The sequence below is a fragment of the Mustela nivalis genome (assembly GCF_964662115.1).
Source record: "Mustela nivalis genome assembly, chromosome: 3".
NCBI lineage: Eukaryota > Metazoa > Chordata > Mammalia > Carnivora > Mustelidae > Mustela > Mustela nivalis.
The window spans coordinates 3,019,685-3,039,397 of NC_139022.1; the positions used below are offsets into that span (position 1 = coordinate 3,019,685).

General features: G+C 38.5%; 2 pseudogenes across 2 annotated transcripts in view; one reads left to right on the plus strand and one right to left on the minus strand.

Moving 5' to 3' along the window:
- The window catches only part of LOC309861946 (olfactory receptor 6F1-like), a 300,844-nt pseudogene that overhangs the window by 197,677 nt on the left and 83,454 nt on the right, over positions 1 to 19,713 (minus strand). The gene's annotated exons all lie outside the window — the stretch shown is intronic.
- On the plus strand, positions 7,032 to 8,213 carry LOC309861882 (interferon-gamma-inducible GTPase 10 pseudogene; annotated as a pseudogene). Its single transcript has 2 exons — positions 7,032 to 7,557; positions 8,065 to 8,213. The product of its transcript is annotated as an interferon-gamma-inducible GTPase 10 pseudogene (transcript).

The window sequence follows — 19,713 nt, forward strand, 5'->3', positions numbered from 1 at the left end:
CATTGATACTTTCTACTGTATCTCTAGTTTCTACTTCTTTAGTCTCAGCTCTAATCTTGATAATTTCCCTGTTTATGTGTGGAGTTGGTTTTATTTGTTGTTGATTCTCCACTTCTTTAATGGCTAGACACAGCTGCTGTGTTCTGGATTTTTCCATTTTTGAGGGAGGCTTGGATGGTTATGTATTAACCCCTTAGTACCGCCTTTGCTGTATCCCATAGGTTTTGGACCAAAGTGTCTTCATTCTCTTTGGTTTCCATGAATTGTTTCAGTTCTTCTTTGATCTCATGGTTGATCCAAGCATTCTTAAGCAAGGTGGTCTTTAGCTTCCAGGTGTTTGAGTTTCTTCGGAACTTTTTCTGGTGATTGAGATCCAGTTTCAAAACATTGTGATCTGAGAATATGTAGGGAATAATCTCAGTATTTTTTTGCTGTCAGTTGAGTCCTGATTTGTGACCCAGTATGTCATCTATTCTTGAGAAGGTTCCATGGGCACTTGAGAAGAATGAGCATTTTGTTGTTTTAGGGTGGAATGTTCTGTATATATCTATGAGGTCCATCTGGTCTGTGTGTCATTCAATTCTCTTGTTTCTTCATTAATTTTTTGCTTCGATGATCTATTTCTGAGAGAGCCGTGTTAAGATCTCCTACTATTAGTGTATCCATATCTGTATGACTCTTTATCTTAACAGTTTTATTATGTAATTGGCTCCTCCCATATTGGAGGCATAGATATTTACAATTCTTCGATCATCTTGGTCAATAGTCCCTTTAAGAGTGATGGAGTGTCCTTCTGTATATCTAACTAGAGTCTTTAGTTTAAAATCTAATTTTTCTGATATGGGAATCGCTACCCCAGCTTTCTTTTGAGGCCCATTGTCATGAAAGATGCTTCTCCATCCCTTCACTTTCAGTCTGCATGTATCTTTATGTTCAAAATGGGTCTCTTGTAGACAACATATGGATGGGTCCTGTCTGTTTATCCAATCTGAAACCCTGTGCCATTTTATGGGCACACTAAGGCCATTTACATTGAGAATGATTATTGATAGATACGTCTTTATTGACATCGTGTTACCTTTGAAGTCTTACTTTTTGTAGATTGTCTCTATATTTTTGTTCAATGCTATTCTTAGGATTTTTTTCTTTTATAGAACCTCCCTTAATATTTCCTGCAGTGTCAGCTTGGTGGTTGCATAGTCTTTTAAGCCTTGCCAGTCTTGGAACGTCAGTGTTGTTGGATAAAGTATTCTTGGCTGCATGTTCTTCTCATTTAATGCCCTGAATATATCTTGCCAGACCTTTCTGGCTTGCCAGGTCTCTGTGGACATATCTGACGTTATTCTGATGGGCTTTCCTCTGTAAGTAAATAGCCTTTGTGTCCTAGCGGCTTTCAAGAGAGAATACCTACAATTATAATTCCTCAATGTGACTATCAGGTGTCTTGATGTTTTTTTGGAATGTATAATCTTGGGTGGAACCGGTTCAGCCTCTAGTACATGAACGCTGGTTTCATTCACGAGATTGGAAAAATTTTCATGAAGGACTTGTTCCACTGTATCTTTTAGACTTCTTTCTTTCTCATCCCCTTCAGGGATTCCAATAATTCTGACGTTAGAACGTTTCATGGTATCATTTATTTCCCTGATTCTGTTTTTGTGGTTTCTAAGCTGTTTGTTCCAGGCTTCCTCCTGAACTTTTCTCTCTATCTGTTTGTCCTCTAGATCACTAATTCTATCTTCTGTCTCAGTTACCCTAGCTTTGATAGAATTTAAATTAGATTGGAACTCATTGTGAGCATTGTGAAGCTCATCCCTGGTAGCTTACAGCTCTTCCCTAGCATTGAAAACATGATCTCTGGTCGTTTTTTAGTTTGGCCCTAATCGATTCCATTTGGTCATCCATGGCTTTCTCCAACCTAGCTATTGCCTGGATAATTGTTAGCCTGAATTCACTTTCAGACATGTTGTCTATGTCGATAGCCCTTAGCTCTGTTGCAGAAGGTCCATCCTCTGTATTTTTCTTCTGTTGGGCATTCCTCCTCCTAGTCATTTTGGTGAGAGATTACTGAACAGATGTAGTTGGATGTATTTTCTGTGGTGCTGTCAAGGTGCACCCTGGAACACTACTGAGCAATCAGGATTCCCCACCCAAATGAGAGACAAAAGAAAAAAAAAGAAAGAAAAAAAATGGAAGAGAGAGAGAGAGAGAGAGGAAAGAAAGGGAAGATGAAAGAGAAAGTTGAGCCCAAATGGGCCCCAAGGTAAGATTTATGAAGTAGAAAAACAAAAACAGACATTCAAAAAGACTGATAAAAGTATATGACAAGATAAAATATATATATATGCAAATAAAGGAAGATCCTGGTCAAAAAGAACCCCAGTGTAAGATTTATATACTATCAGGATAAACACAAAAACACATAAACATTGGTGGAAGAAAAAGATGGGAGAGTGCTTATAAATTCTCAGTGTGTGCGAGGAAGGTTGTTTTAATTCTTCCTGGATGTATCTGGATATCTTTGTTAAAGGACTCAACTTTCCTAAATAAAGGGAGATTAAAAATGTTTTACATATAGGGATAATATTAATTGGGGAAACAGGATTACTTTGAAGTTTAACTCTATATGAATATTAGAAAATAATAATAAAAAGGTATAAACTAGACTAAACTAAACTAAAATTACAAAAATAATTTTAAAAAATAGAAATGGAAAAGAAAAACATAGGTGTATGTTTCAAAAAGTTCAGGTTAGAAGGTTCTTATGGAATTTGATGTACTGGACAACTCACTGTGATGGTAAAGAGGTTAAAAAATGATCTATATAAAAAAACTAAATGAACCAGAATAGTGGAAAATAGATAAAAATCAAAGTTTTCCTATGAAGTAATGGTGGTTGTTCTCTTGTCGGATTTTTTTTTTTCCTTTCTTGGTTTGTTTTCTGGGGGAGGGGCCTTCCACGTGGGTTTTCAGTCAATATTGTTCCTTGAGTTAAGTCCTCCTGCCCCCCTCAAGAGTGTGGGCTCTGAGTTAATTGGTTTTTTCAGGCTTTTGTTCTCTGGCAGTTTTATGTTTGTTCACTTTTTATTTCTCTCACCTTGACCAATTTTGATGTTTTTTGTAGTTTTAGAGGAAAACAAACTGCACCCTGACCTCCCTCTCAGAGAGTAGCCTCAGTCTGGCTGCAGAGCCCAAATAAGTTCCCCCTTGGCTACTGGCAGAGCAGGTTCTGATTCGCAGTCCCTGGGTCGCAGGATCTTTTGCTTGTACCCAAAGCCATGGCAGTGGCACTGTCTGGGCAGCTCCAGACTGCCAGAGAGGTTTGAAGCAGCAATCACACACTGAGATATTCCCGCTGGCCCAGGCTGGGAGTGCTTGGTCTTTCTGTGTCTAAGAGCAACCGGCTTGCACGCACCTCTTTCAGGGGAGGCTGTGGGTCACGCGTGGGTCTCAGGCTCTTTGAACGGGGTGCAGGTCCGACAGCACAAGGCTGGGCCTTTGTAGACTCCTCTAGGGGGAGAGTTTGGTGGACGAGTCTTGGGCTCTGAAACAATTACTCATATCAAATGGCACCGGCTGGGCTTTTGTACCTCTCTCAGGGGAGGAAGAGGGGCATGCACATCTCTGGCTCTGTTGCAGGGCTCCCACGTTCTGCCATCCGATGTGGCCCCCACCCCTCACACGAGCTGGACCCCACACATTCTTGGGTGCGCTGGCGGCTTAGGGACCAAGACCTGGTTTCTCCACTGCACTCTCTCTGGCTTAGCACCAGGGTAGGCTGTCTTGGAACCAGGGACTTAAGCCCCTGTCCCTAGCCACCCCGATTCCCACAATTTCCCTCCCCTCTGCAATCCTTTGCTCTTTTGGAGTGCTTTCACCCAGTCTCCAAGTTAATGCTGGTCCCCAGACGCAGGTCACTCTTGCTCTTATTGGGGGTATTACTTTCCAACCGGTCGCCTCTGGTGGCTCCATTCCCCTTTTGTTTATCTTCAGATCAGTCCTCCGTTCTTACTCTGCTTTACCTGCCCACTGGCATCTTCTAACCCTGTAGAGATCCAGAGGTGTATAAATCTGATCTCAGGCTGATTTCATGGGTGATCGAAGGTCTTTGGTAGTTAATTAGCTCACTTTAGGGTACAGATTGAAAAGGCGCCTCCTCCTACTTCCCCGCCATCTTGTCCCCCAGATGATATCATTTTTTTATACTGCCTTGGGGCTTTAACTTAAATGGTTCTATTACAATCCTATGGATTTGTTTTTAACACATCTCTCCATAGAACTATAAATTGTGTCTCATACTGACTTCATTTTGAATCCAGATTTCACCTCTCCCCCACAGAGTTGTGGGCTCAGCCTCTGCTTCATCAGTTAAAGCTCTGAGCTATGGAAATGGTGGACCCTCATTGAATATCTGTCAACTTCATGGTTTATTTTATTCTGAATTTGAAGGTGGGAATGATTACAATGTCCTTTTAGTGTTGTCAAGGGGATGAGATGTAATGAGAAGTGTATATAGGGGCACATCTAAGGTTTATTATCAAGTATTTCTCATATTTCCACCCGTTTTGCCCCATCTTCAGAGGACACACTGACAGAAGTTAAAATGTCATCTCTCAAGACTATCATAATGTATCTGTTCTTGTTACCCCTGCATTCTTGTTACAGCAGAAAATAATATATGACAGAACTTCACATCCAACATCATGTGAGGTATGGAGCCTCAACAATAAGGCAAGGCATTTGCATGGATGAAATTTGCTCAAGATGCAGAATTTTGCTTTCCACACCCACTTGCCCTCTTGATCCAGTTATTTGCTTCTCTTTCTCTGTATTTTTTCTGTTCCTTAGGACAGTCCTAGCTCAAAATTTTCTCACTTTCCTGTGTAATTTTTACCCTTCCTCTGCAAATGCACAGGGTGAAGACCACACCTGAGAAGGTTGAAGTTTCACCTTGTTGGCTCTTCTTTGAGACCCAACTTGTATATGCTACTTCCACACTCATGCTTGCTCTTTCTGCTTTATATGCTACCTCTCCCCAAAGGGCAAATTGGGTGGTCTTCTCTCCACACAGCAAAAGTTTGGCCCTGCACCTGCCAGACACTCAAGACTTCCAAACTTCTATTGGTGAACTATGTTCTGGCTGGGCAGTCCAAAGTGTAGGCACCATTTTTTTTCAGTGCTTAATAACTGCTCCTTCCAGACTTGTTGTGCTAGACTTCCACAGGTCTCTCTTCTAAGGAGCATGTTTGCACTCTCCATCCATGTGTGTACCAGTTTAGAGTTTGTATGTTTGCTTTTAATAACTTCTTCCTCCATTTCTTTCACATCCTCTGTCTGCAGATGGGCTGCAGCCTGTGACTTCCAGGAAGCCAATGGAGGATGTGCCTGAATCCACTCTTTTGCCATAGGACACTCCCCACATATCCATGATGATATGAAATGGCTTGCTTCCTGGTATAAAAACTCTGCTCTCAACCTCTGTAGAGAATAGTATACAGAACTTTCAAATTACTTTTAATCCTGGGTATTTTTGTAGCCAATCTCTTGGTTCAAGTCTCCAGTGATCAGATAAGTCCAAAACACCAACAGGCTCAATCTGAGAGACATGAGGGAAGGAGAAAGAGGAATTGACTTACCAAGGCTGACCTCTTACAATATCCCATTCAACTCTTGCTTGAGCATCTCCTCACACTATCTATTCCAACTATGATACTTTTTTTTAATTGTATTTATTTGACAGAGAAAGACAAGAGAGGGAAACATGCAAGGGGAGTAGGAGAGGGAGAAGCAGGCTTCCCGTGGAGGAGGATCCCCAAAGCGGAGCTCAACCCCAGGAACCAGGGATCATGCCAGAGATGAAGGCAGATGTCCAATAGCTGAGCCACCAAGGTGGCCCCATCTATGACTCTTTACACAGCAGTCAGTCTGCAAGATGACTTATCTCCCCAACCAGATGTCTGTCACCTTTCATATACAGGCATGAAACAGGTGATGTGCAGAAACTCAGGACAGTTGGGGTAGCTCTTAACATGTTAGGACACTCCAGGTGGATATTCCAGCATGTTGTTTTAGAAAACAGAAATCCATGCAACCTGCTGTTTCTGCTCCAGCAAAAAACAAAAAGAATCATTTTGGCACCTTGGGTCATGAGCATGCATACTTTCTAAATTAAAGAAAATTCATTTGTAATCATTTAAATTTTCTACCTCTTGATGAAGTTATTTGGTATCTTATCTGAGGAGGAAAGGACTCACTCATCCTTACGTAGCTGCATCATATGAGAAGCAAAGTCTATGACATGATGTTGTTAGAGATTATCAGATGTGGATTTTCTGGGGACATCTTGGTATCTAGTCAGTTAAGGGTCAGACTCTTGATTTCACCTTAGTTCATGACATTGAGAGCATGCTCTATGCCCTAAGATACCGTCTCTCTCTTTCCCTCTGCCCAAGCCCACGTGTGCTCTCTTCTCTCTCTCTCTAACAACAACAACAACAAAAAAAAAGTCAAAGAAGAATAAGTAGTGGTTGTTCTTAGAGGTCTTATATCACAGGTGGAAGGGGAGTGGTGGTGAATACTGATGCTATCTTATTAAATTTGCCATCATGAAGAAGTGTTATTCTCTTAACACTAAAAGTGAAAACTAAAACATAACAAATAAAGATTAATGTGAACAGGAAGGTTTATATAGGCTTTGAAAATAGTCTGGAAGAATGAAGAGTATCTTAAAGAAGAAGGCTTTTCCAGATAGGGTTAGAGGCAAACTTTACATCCAGGTCAGAAATCCAAGCAAAGCCTGGGATGTAAGAGAATGTCTCTTGGCCATAGTTATGGGAGGAATGAGGTACTCCCTGCCCTAACAGTACACTCCAATCCACCTCATGTTGTACAAATTCTTATGCTTTTACTCTTCTCTCTTCCCTCTAGTGTCCTCGCTGTTCCAGCCATGGGTCAGTCCTCTTCTTCCATAACCTTTAATTTAAAGCATGATGATTTCACCTCCATCATTGAGTTTTTTAAAAGACATCAACATGGAAAGCAGTATCTTCTCTCAGGAAATTCTCAAGATTGTTGAATCACACCTGGAGAAGGGAGACTACAAGGAAATAGTTTTTGCCATTAGCAATGCATTGAGGGACACTGAGAATGTCGGAGTAAAGATTGCTGTGACTGGAGAGCCTGGGTCAGGGAAGTCCAGCTTCATCAATATCCTGTAGGGGGTGGGGCATGAGGAAGAAAGGGTTGCCTCCACTGGGGTATGGGAAACAGCCCTCAGGAGAGTTCCATATAACCATCCAAAATTTTCCAATATGACACTATGGGACCTCTCTGGTATAGATATCTTTCCAACAGAGAATTATCTGGAGAAAATGAAATTGATGGAGTACGACATGTTTATTATTGTCTCTTATCGACATGTTACACTAAATGCTACGAAACTGGCTACAGAAATTAGAAAAATGGGGAAAAGTTCTACTTCATTCGAACTAAAGTGGATAGTGATTTATGTAACTTACAGATATGTAAACCCAAGATGTTCCATAAGGATACAACCCTGTAAATGATCTGTGATGACTGTGTGAGATGCCTGCTAAAAAACAATGTGAGTGACCTTCAAGTCTCAGTCTCCAATATTGATGTGTCTGTCTATGATTTCCAAAGCCTAGAGACCACCCTTCTGAGAAACTTCTCAGTCCACAATCTCCACATGTTCAGACAATACCCCCTTAATGAAACCTAGGCTGTAACTGACCAAAAGAAGGATTATCTGAAACAGATCTGGCTAGAGGCCTTGAAGGCTGGAGCATCAGCTATAGTCCCTGTGCCTTCTGAGGGTTTGATCAGTGATAAGGATATGGAGGATATAGAGGAGACCTTAGACCTCTACCTGACTGACTTTGCGGTGGATGACCCATCCCTGGGGATGACCAAGGACTTACATGTGTCAATGGAGAAACTCAAGAGAAGCATTAAGTCTCTCTGGCTACTATCAATTGAGAAGAACGTAAGTCTTTATGGGAAAAACTGTTGAGTTATATGAAAAAAAAATTGCTCTATAGCTAGAATATTCAGTGGTACTGATTCTCACTTTCCAACCACTTTCTACTTGCAGAATTATTTCCTTGAGACTGTGGTGAGTGATACTAAAGTTCTTAAAAATGAATAATTTTTTTAAGGACATCGTGGGCTCTGGGCAAGCTTATCTGCTTTAGTATGTTGATAATGAAAAGGGGAAAAGTGGGGAAAAAAGCTTCTGAATAATTCTCAGTGCTGGCATATAATTGGTGCCTAGAAAGATGACTTAGGTCTTCCCCAAAGCTATCCTGACCCACAGCCCTCAGGGGGAACTACAGAGGTTTCCATAATTCACTCTTGAAACAACCACCAACTTAATGACTATTATTCGACAGTAAAATAATCAGTTCTGAAGAATCCTTCCTTCATATACTCCTTCTTGGGAAAACAAAGGACAAGAATCTGAATCTTCTGGTTAGAGGCGAGAGTAAGTCTTTGTGTGGTAGTTACTTCATACCCAGCATTGGTCTTACTACTGACATACTTGTAAGAAATGGCTGTGTACACAGGAATTCCTGAAAACTGAATTTGTAAATAAATGCCTTCATAGTCCATTTTTGGTGTTCCTGACATTCTGTTGTGAATGAATAAATTCTGATCATTAAAATCATCAATTAATGCTGAGTAATCCTTCTAATCTTTTTCTAGGGCTATCATTTTCTTTAATAAACATAAAAGATAATAAGCAGAACATGTGTCACAGGAATGAAATAAAGGAGAAATTTTAGCTAGGAAAAACATTATCGGGGCACTTTGTAAGAGGGAGGGGTGCATAAGATGACAACATAATCCAGGAATTCCTTGTTAGCTAAGTCGTATATTTGGTGCCTGAATTTGAGAGGGAATGAAAGACAAGAAAATTTTGATAAAAGTAAGTGGGCATTTTTGAAAATGCAAAAAGTGCTTACACATATGAAAGGATACTCAATAATTCATCTGAAAGATAAAACTCAAATTATAAATGGCATCTACCTTAAGATATCATTTCCCCCCTATTAGATTTGGGTATTTTGCTATGTTTGACACTCTCTGGGTAAAACTGTAGAAAAATAGTTTTTGTTGTACATTGGTGGTGGTGAGAGTACAAGCTTGAATAAGTTTGAATAAGATGAATAAGTTCTGCCAATCTAATGTACAGCATGGAGAATCTAGTTAATACCACTGTGTTTTGTACTTGAAATTTGCCAAGAGTTGATCCTAAGAGCTCCCATCACACACACACACACACACACACACACACACACACACACACACGCTAAATATATGAGGTGATGGGTGTGTTAATTCACTTGTCTTTGGTAATCAGTTTACTATATATTCATATATATCAAATAACCACATTGTACACTTTAAATATCTATGATGGTATTTGTCAATTGTACCTAAACCAAGCTGGGAAAATAAGAACCTAAAGAGTTGGAAACATTATAAAAAGGTACATGCCTCAATTTATTAATTTATGCACTATTTGAAATGGGAAAACATAGAATTCAACTGTTCTTCAACAGGAAATGTCACGGTCACAAAACAGACTACTTAACAACCATTCAATGAAATGAGTAGTATCCTGTATATTGCTATGCTGTCATCTTCGGGATCTATTGTTCAGTGCAAAAAGGAAGGTGGGGAAGTATGTGTACACTACGTTACTGATGATCTAAGAAAGTTCATAGCATGATTATATATTTACATGTATTCTTCAATTAAATATGTGCAAACTTTAGGAATAAAATTCAGTTATCTATAGGGGAGGTAATTGTTAGTGATGGGTGGAGAGGCAGTGGTATGAGCATGATTACAATTAATGCAACTTATTTTACATTGGAACTGTGCAAATTTTTACATATATATACAACTGTATAAACTCAAACACCCAACATATAGAAAAAAAAGCGAATAATAGTATGTTTATGTATGCTTCTTGGTGTAACAAAACAGAAGCTATTTCAAGACTTTATTTCTAAATCATTAAAATTCCAGTGTAATTAATAAACAGTGTCATATTAGTTTCAGGTGTACTATATAGCGATTCAACAAGTCTACTCATCACTTGGTGCTCATCACGATAATGTAGTCTCCATCCCCTTTACCTACGTGACTTTTTCCCCCACCACGTCCGGTCTGGTAACCACCAGTTGTTCTTTATATCAGAGAGCCTGTTTTGTGTGTGTGTCTCCTTTTTTCTTTGAATATTTCATTGTGTTCTTTCTTAAACTTCACATGTAAGTGCAATAATGTGGCTTTTATTTTCCTCTGTCTGGCATAATTCAGTTGACATGAAAAAGTCTAGATCCATTCAAGTTGTTGCAAATTTAATTCATTTTTATGGCTGTGTCATGTTCCATTCTATATTTACTCCACATCTTCTTTATCCATTCCTCCCTAGATGGATATTTGGGTTGCATACAAACCTTAGATATTGTAAATAATTATGCAATAAACACGGAGAGGCATATATCTCTTCAAATTAGTGTTTCCAATATCCTTGAATAAATACCCAATAGTGGGATTATTGGATTGTATACTAACCAAACATTTAAATTCCTGAAAAAGTACCATACTGTTTTTCACATGAACTATAACAATTTGCAATCCATCAGCAGTTCACAGGGTTTCCTTTTTCTCCACATCCTCATCAACATGTATTTTTTCCTGTGCTTTTTATTGCAGTTATTCTGACAAGTGAGGTGGGATCTCATTGTGATTTTGATTTACATTTCCTGATGATGAGTAGTGTTGAGCATATGTTCATGTGTCTGTTGGCCATCTGAATGTCTTCTTTGGAGAAATATCGGTTCACATCTTCTGCTTATTTTTATTTTTATTTTTTCATTTATTTATTTTCAGCATAACAGTATCACTATTTTTTCACCACACCCAGTGCTCCATGCAATCCTTGCCCTCTCCAATACCCACCACCTGGTTCCCCAACCTCCCATCCACCACCCCTTCAAAACCCTCAGACTGTTTCTCAGAGTCCATAGTCTCTCATGATTCACCTCCCCTTCAAATTTCCCACAACTCACTTCTCCTCTCTAACTCCCCTTGTCCTCCATGCTATTTGTTATGCTCAACAAATATGTGAAACCATATGATAATTGACTCTCTCTGCTTGACTTATTTCACTCAGCATAATCTCTTCCAGTCCCATACATGTTGCTAAAAAAGTTGGGTATTAGTCCTTTCTGATGGATGCATAATACTCCATAGTGTTTATGGACCACATCTTCCTTATCCATTCGTCCCTTGAATGGCATCTTGGTTCTTTCCACAGTTTGGCGACCGTGGCCATTGCTGCTATAAACACTGGGGTACAGGTGGCCCTTCTTTCACTACATCTGTATCTTTGGGGTAAATACCCAGGAGTGCAATGGCAGGGTCATAGGGAAGTTCTATTTTTAATTTATTGAGGAATCTCCACACTGTTCTCCAAAGAGGCTGCACCAACTTGCATTCTCACCAACAGTGTAAGAGAGTTTCCCTTTCTCCATATCCTCTCCAACACATGTTTCCTGTCTTGCTAATTTTGGCCATTTTAACTGGAGTAAAGTGATACCTCAATGTACTTTTAATTTGAATATCTCTGATGGCTAGTGATGATGAACATTTTTTCATGTGTCTGATAGCCATCTGTATGTCTTCATTGGAGAAGTGTCTGTTCATATCTTCTGCCCATTTTTTGATATGTTTGCCTGTTTTGTTTGTGTTGAGTTTGAGGAGTTCACTATAGATCCTGGATATGAAACTTTTGTCTATACTGCCATTTGCAAATATATTATCCCATTCTGTGGGTTGCCTCTTCGTTTTTTTGACTGTTTCCTTTGCTGTGCAGAAGCTTTTGATTTGATGAAGAAACAAAAGTTCATCTTCGCTTTTGTTTCCTTTGTCTTTGGAGATATATCTTGAAAGAAGTTGCTGTGGCTGATATCGAAGAGATTACTGCCTATGTTTTCCTCTAGGATTCTGATGGATTTCTGTCTCACATTGAGGTCTTTTATCCATTTTGATTTTATCTTTGTGTATGGTGTAAGAGAAAGGTCGAGTTTCATTCTTCTATATATAGCTTCCCAGTTTTCCCAGCACCGTTTATTGAAGAGACTCTCATTTTTCTACTCTATATATTTTTTTCTGTTTTGTCAAAGATTATTTGACCATAGAATTGAGAGTCCATATCTGGGCAAATTTTTGGATTATTTGCTCCAGCTCTTTGAAGAATACCTGTGGAATTTTGATCGGAAGAGTATTAAAAGTATAGATTGCTCTAGGCAGTATAGACATTTCAATGATGTTTATTCTTCTGATCCAAGAGCATGGAATGGTCTTCCATCTTTTTGTGTCTTCTTCAATTTTTTTCATGAGTGTTCTGTAGTTCCTTGAGTACAGATCTTTTACCTCCTTGGTTAGGTTTATTCCCAGGTATCTTATGGTTCTTGGTGCTATAGTAAATGGAATCGATTCTCTAATTTCTCTTTCTGTATTTTCATTGTTAGTGTATAAGAAAGCCACTGATTTCTGTATATTGACTTTGTATCCTGTCACATTGCTGAATTGCTGTATGAGTTCTGCTTATTTTTATATCAAATTATTATATTTTTGTATGCATTGTATCCCATCCTTACCATATATGTTTAGTTATTAACCCCTCATCATATGTGTGATTAGCAAGAATCTTCTATTCAGTTGTTTGTATTTTTGTTTTGTCAATGGTTTCCTTCACTATACAAAATCTTTTTATCATGATGTGGTCCCAACTCTTAATTTTGCTTTTCTTTTGCCTGCTCTGGGAAAGAGATACCTATAAAAATGAGGATACAGCTTCTCTCAGAGTCATTACTGCTTGAGTTCTCTTCCAGGATTTTCATGGTTTCAGGTTTCACATTTAGTTTTTATCCATTATAGGTTTATTTTTTTGTATGATATAAGAGGTCCATGTAGGTCTTGCCAGGATGGGTGCATACAAATTGTGGGCAGTTGTTATGTCTTCTCATTGGATTGCTATATTTAAATGTGTTCTTCTTTGACTTTTGTTGCAGTCTTTGTTTTAAAATATACTTTGTCTGATAAGTATTATTATCCCAGGTTTCTTCTCACATCCTTGTGTATGATATATTTTCACCCATCCCTTTTGTGAATTGGTTGACTTTTTGTAGATACAATTGATTTCACTGCTTTTGTTTTTTTAAGGAATTAGTCTACTGCATTTATGGTTTGTATATAACTGTAATTTTTCCTTTCCTAATATTCATTTACTTTTTAAAAATTTATTTTTTAATATTTCTCTTTTTTCCCCAAAAATTTTACTTAAATTTAATTGAATTAACATATAGTGTATTATTAGTTTCAGGGATAGAATTCAGTGATTCATTACTTCATATAATACCTAATGTATATTACATCTAATGACTCCTTAATGCCTATCACCCAGTTACTCCATCACCCCACCTCCCTTCCAGCAATCCTCAGTTCTCTATTCATTAAGAACCTGTTATTGTTTGGATTATTTGTTCTTTGGGTGTTGAGTTTGCTAAGTTCTTTATAGATTCTGGACACTAGTCCTTTATCTGATATGTCGTTTGCAAATATCTTCTCCCATTCTGTCAGTTGTCTTTTGATTTTGTTAACTGTTTCCTTTGCTGTGCAAAAGCTTTTGATCTTGATGAAATCCCAATAGTTTATTTTTTCCCTTGCTTCCCTTGCCTTTTGCGTTGTTCCTAGGAAGATGTTGCTGCGGCAGAGGTCGAAGAGGTTGCTGCCTGTGTTCTCCTCAAGGATTTTGATGGATTCCTTTCGCACATTGAGGTCCTTCATCCATTTTGAGTCTATTTTTGTGTGTGGTGTAAGGAAATGGTCCAATTTCATTTTTCTGCATGTGGCTGTCCAATTTTCCCAGCACCATTTATTGAAGAGGCTGTCTTTTTTCCATTGGACATTCTTTCCTGCTTTGTCGAAGATGAGTTGACCATAGATTTGAGGGTCTATTTCTGGGCTCTCTATTCTGTTCCATTGATCTATGTGTCTGTTTTTGTGCCAGTACCATGCTGTCTTGATGATGACAGCTTTGTAATAGAGCTTGAAGTCCGGAATTGTGATGCCACCAACGTTGGCTTTCTTTTTCAATATCCCTTTGGCTATTCGAGGTCTTTTCTGGTTCCATATAAATTTTAGCACTATTTGTTCCATTTCTTTGAAAAAGATGGATGGTACTTTGATAGGAATTGCATTAAATGTGTAGATTGCTTTAGGTAACATAGACATTTTCACAATATTTATTCTTCCAATCCAGGAGCATGGAACATTTTTCCATTTCTTTGTGTCTTCCTCAATTTCTTTCATGAGTACTTTATAGTTTTCTGAGTATAGATTCTGTGTCTCTTTGGTTAGGTTTATTCCTAGGTATCTTATGGTTTTGGATGCAATTGTAAATGGGATTGACTCCTTAATATCTCTTTCTTCTGTCTTGCTGTTGGTGTAGAGAAATGCAACTGATTTCTGTGCATTGATTTTATATCCTGACACTTTACTGAATTCCTGTATAAGTTCTAGCAGTTTTGGAGTGGAGTCTTTTGGGTTTTCCACATATAGTATCATATCATCTGCGAAGAGTGATAATTTGACTTCTTCTTTGCCGATTTGGATGCCTTTAATTTCCTTTTGTTGTCTGATTGCTGAGGCTAGGACCTCCACTAAGGTCAGGAACACGGCAGGGATGTCCATTATCACCACTGCTATTCAACATAGTACTATGATATTGGAGTTTTAAAGTGCATTTTTGAGTTTCCATCTATCATTAGTTTAATGGAGAATAAAAACAGTGGTAAGCTTTGAGTTGCTCTGAGGATTAAACACTGCATGCAAAGCCTTAACCCAAAACTTAAACCACAATGAGGTGTCAATTAAATGTGATAATAATTACTATTTGGATCCAAATCTAGTCTATGATTCCACCAATTCCCCTTAAAGTCTTTTGCTCTTTTAGAGTGCTTTTAATCAGACTCCAAGTTAATGTGCTGGTTCCCAATTACAGGGCACTCTCATATTGGTGTATTATTTTCCAATGGCTCACTTCTGTTAGCTCCCTCTCCCTTTTGTTTATCTTACGATATCAGTCCGACATTCCCACTTCACTGTATCTGTCCACTGGTGTCTTCTACACCTGTAGAGTTCCAGAAGTGTATAATCCTACATCTCAGGCTGATTTCATCTGTGTTCAGAGTGATCTCGTAGATAATCAGCTCACTTTAGGGGACCAGTTGAAACAGCATTTGCTACTTCTCCAATGTCTTGCCTTCCCTCCACACTATAGTCTGTTTTTAAAACATAGCTTTAACATCTGGAATTTTTAAATTAATTATGGTGCAATTTTTAATGATTAGTGGAAAGAAAAACTCCAATACTACATTTGAAATTACTAAATAATTATTAAAATAAAAGAATAAGTAGATTGTGTTGACAACAAAAAAGATAATTCAATTAAACCTGATCATCATTAAAATGATTTTATTCAATAATTATATAAAGATCACACTTCATACTAGTCATTATGCTATCATATTTAATTAAAACGAATCAGGAAGGAGACCAGATAGTGGGGAAGAAGCAGGAGGCACCTTTTCAACCTGTACCCTAAAGTGAGCTGATTACCTACCAAAGAATTCTGATCACCGATGAAAACAGCTGAGATCAGAATAATACATGTCTGGATCTTTCCAGGGGCAGAAGATGCCAGTGGGCAGATAAAGTGCAGTGGGAACTTTGGACTGATATTGGAAGATAAACAAAAGGGGGAGGGAGCCACCAGAGGCAACCAATTGAAAAGTAATGCACCAATCCTAGAGTGCCCTGCATCTGGGGACCAGCATTAACTTGGAGTCTGGTTGAAAGCACTCAAGGAGAGCAAACGCTCACGGGGGGGGGGGGATTGTGGGAATCAGGGCGGCTAGGGACAGGGGCTTAAGTTCCCGGACCAAAAACAGCCTCTCCTGGTGCTGAGCCTGAGAGAATGTGGTGGAGAAACTAGGTCTTGGTACTGAGCCGCCAGTGGACCCTAGATCGTGTGAGGTCCGGTTCCTGTGAGGACCTGAGAGCCTCACTAGAAGGCAAAGGCTCCAGAGCCAGAGGCCAAAATTGTAGATATAATCTCTTGAACTGTTCTAGGGCAAAGAGTCTCCTTAATTACAGAAGAAAGCCCATCAGAATAATGTCAGACCAGTCCACGGATAACTGGCAAGTAAGAAAGGGGTGTAAACAGCCCAGGAACTGATGGATTCCCTGGGTAATTCCATCAAAGAAGAAATAACACCAATTCTCCTGAAGCTGTTTCAATAAATTGAAGCAGAAGGAAAACTTCCTGACTCTTTCTATTAAGCCAGCATTGCCCTGATCCCCAAACCAGGCAAAGACCCTACCAAAAAGGAAAATTTCAGACCAATATCACTGACTAATATGGATGCTATGATTCTCAACAAGATCCTAGCAAACAGGATCCAACAGAACATTAAAAAGATTATCCACCATGACAAGGAGGGATTCATTCCTGGGCTACAAGGATGGTTCAACATTCGCAAATCAATCAATGTAATAGAAATAATTAATAAGAGAAGAGAGAAAAACCACATGGTCCTTTCAATTAATGCAGAAAAATCATTTGACAAAATCCAGCATCCATTACTGATTAAATACTTCAAAGTATAGGGATAGAGAGAACATTCCTGAACATCAGCAAATCTATCAATGAAAGACCCACAGCAAGTATCATCCTCAATGGGAAAAAGCTTGCAGACTTCCTGTGGAGATCCAGAACACGACAAGGATGCCCACTCTCACCACTCTTATTCAACGTAGTATTAGAAGTCCTAGAAACAACAACCAGACAACAAAGAGAAATAAAAGGTATCCAAATTGGCAATGAAGAAGTCAAACTATCTCTCTTCACAAATGACATGATTCTTTAAATGAAAAATCCAAAAGACTCCACCTCAAAACTACCAGACCTCATACAGCAATTCAGTAATATAGCAGGATACAAAGTCAATGTACTGAAATCAGTGGCATTCCTATACGCTAACAATGAAAGTAGAGAAAGGGAAATCAGAGAATAGATCCCATTTACTATAGAACCAAGAACCATAAAATACCTGGGAATAAACCTAACCAATGAGGTAAAGGAACTGTAATCGAGGAACTACAGAACCCTCATAAAAGAAATTGAAGAAGACACAAAAATGTGGAAGACCATTCCATACTCTTGGATTGGAAGAATAAACATTGTCAAAATGTCTGTACTTCTATGAGCAATCTATACTTTTAATGCCATTCTGATAAAAAATCCACTGGTATTTTTCAAAGAGCTGGAGAAAATATTCCAAAAATTTGTATGGAATCAGAAGAGACCCCGAATCACTAAGGAAATGATGAAGAACAAAAATAAAACGGGTTATCAGATTACCTGATTTCAAACTTTACTACAAAGCTGTGATCACCAAGACAGCATGGTACTGGCATAAAAACAGACACATAGACCAGTGGAACAGAGTAGAGAGCCCAGATATGGACCCTCAACTCTATGGTCAATTAATCTTCGACAAAACAGGAAAAAAATATACAGTGGAAAAACGACAGTCTCTTCAATAAATGGTGCTGGGAAACCTGGACAGCTCTATGTAGAAGAATGAAACTCGACCATTCTTTTACACCGTACACAAAAATAAACTCAAAATGGATAAAAGACCTCAATGTGAGACAGGAATCCATCAGACTCCTAAAGGATAACATAGGCAGAAATGTCTTCGATATCAGCCACAGCAATTTCTTTCAAGTTATGTCTCCAAAGGCAAAGGAAACAAATGCGAAGATGAACTTTTGGGACTTCATCAAAATCAAAAGCTTCCACACAGCAAAGGAAAGAGTCAAACAAACAAAGAGGCAACCCACGGAATGGGAGAAGATATTTGCAAATGACAGTACTGACAAAAGGTTGATATCCAGGATCTATAACGAACTCCTCAAAATCAACACACACGAAACAGAAAAACATATCAAAAAATGGGCAGAAGATATGAACAGACACTTCTCCAATCAAGACATACAAATGGCTATCAGACACATGAAAAAATGTTTATCCTCACTAGCCCTCAGGGATATTCAAGTTAAAACCACATTGAGATATCACCTAACACCAGTTAGAATGGCCAAAATTAACAAAACAGGAAACAACATGTGTTGGAGAGGATGTGGAGAAAGGGGATCCCTCTTACACTGTTGGTGGGAATGCAAGTTGGTGCAGCCTCTTTGGAGAACAGTGTGGATATTCCTCAAGAAATTAAAAATAGAACTTCCCTATAACCCTGCAATTGCACTCCTGGGTATTTACCCCGAAGATACAGATGTCTTGAAAAGAAGGGCCATCTGTACCCCAATGTTTATAGCAGCAATGACCATGGTCGCCAAACTGTGGAAAGAGCCAAGATACCCTTCAACAGGCGAATGGATAAGGAAGATGTGGTCCATATACACTATGGAGTATTATGCCTCCATCAGAAAGGATGAATACCCAACTTTTGTATAAACATGGATGGGAATGGAAGATATTATGCTGAGTGAAATCAGTCAAGCAGAGAGAGTCAATTATCATATGGTTTCACTTATTTGTGGGGCATAACAAATAGCATGGAGGACATGGCGAGATAGGAGAATAGAGTTGGGGTATATTAGGAGGGGAGGTGAATCATGAGAAACTATGGACTCTGAAAAACAATCTGAGGGGTTTGAAGTGGCGGGAGGGGAGAGGTTTGGTTACCATGTGGTGGGTATTATATAGGGCATGGATTGCATGCAGCAGTGGGTGTGGTGAAAAAATAATGAATACTGTTTTTCTGAAAATAAATAAATAAATTTAATAAATATATATATGAAATAAGAAAACAAAAACGAAGCAGGAGTTTAATATATATCTTTAATTTTTCTCAGGGTTAGTGGTAAAACATTTAATCATCATACATTGGGGGACGGGGAAATTAATTAACCTAAGCAACTATTTTGAGTAGGGGTACCTAGTTTGGCTCAGTTGTTAAGCACCTGCCTTTGGCTAAGGTCATGATTCCAGGGTCTTCGGAACTAGTCCCACATTAGGATCTCTGTTCTGCAGGAAGCTTGTTTCTCCCCCTTCCACTGCCTGTGCTTGTGTTTCCTCTCTTATTGTATCTCTATCAGATAAATAAATAAAATCTTTAAAAATATATAGCATATTAATCTGCTTTTGGATAGGATTATGAAAAATCTAATCAAAATGTTAAATGTAGTATTATTTTGGAAAAGTAAATGATTTTCAGTGAATTTGAAATGATAGAGAAGAAGAAATAATTTCCAAGCAAAAATAAGGAGGTATGATATACATATGTATCTGATAAATGGCAAGTAGTTTCACTAAAAGACAATGATGGTATGCACAGAATTTCTGTGTGAACAAAATTGAACTTGTTCAGATTATTATGTTATAAATTATCATTTTTCTGTAGGCATAAAGGACAATTTGAAAATTTCTGAGACAGGGACTTTTGTGTGTTTTTCTCCAATTTTTAGAAAGTTAGCCCTAAGGGCAACATGGAGAATAAAGGGAGGCATTATGTTGTCCATTTTGAG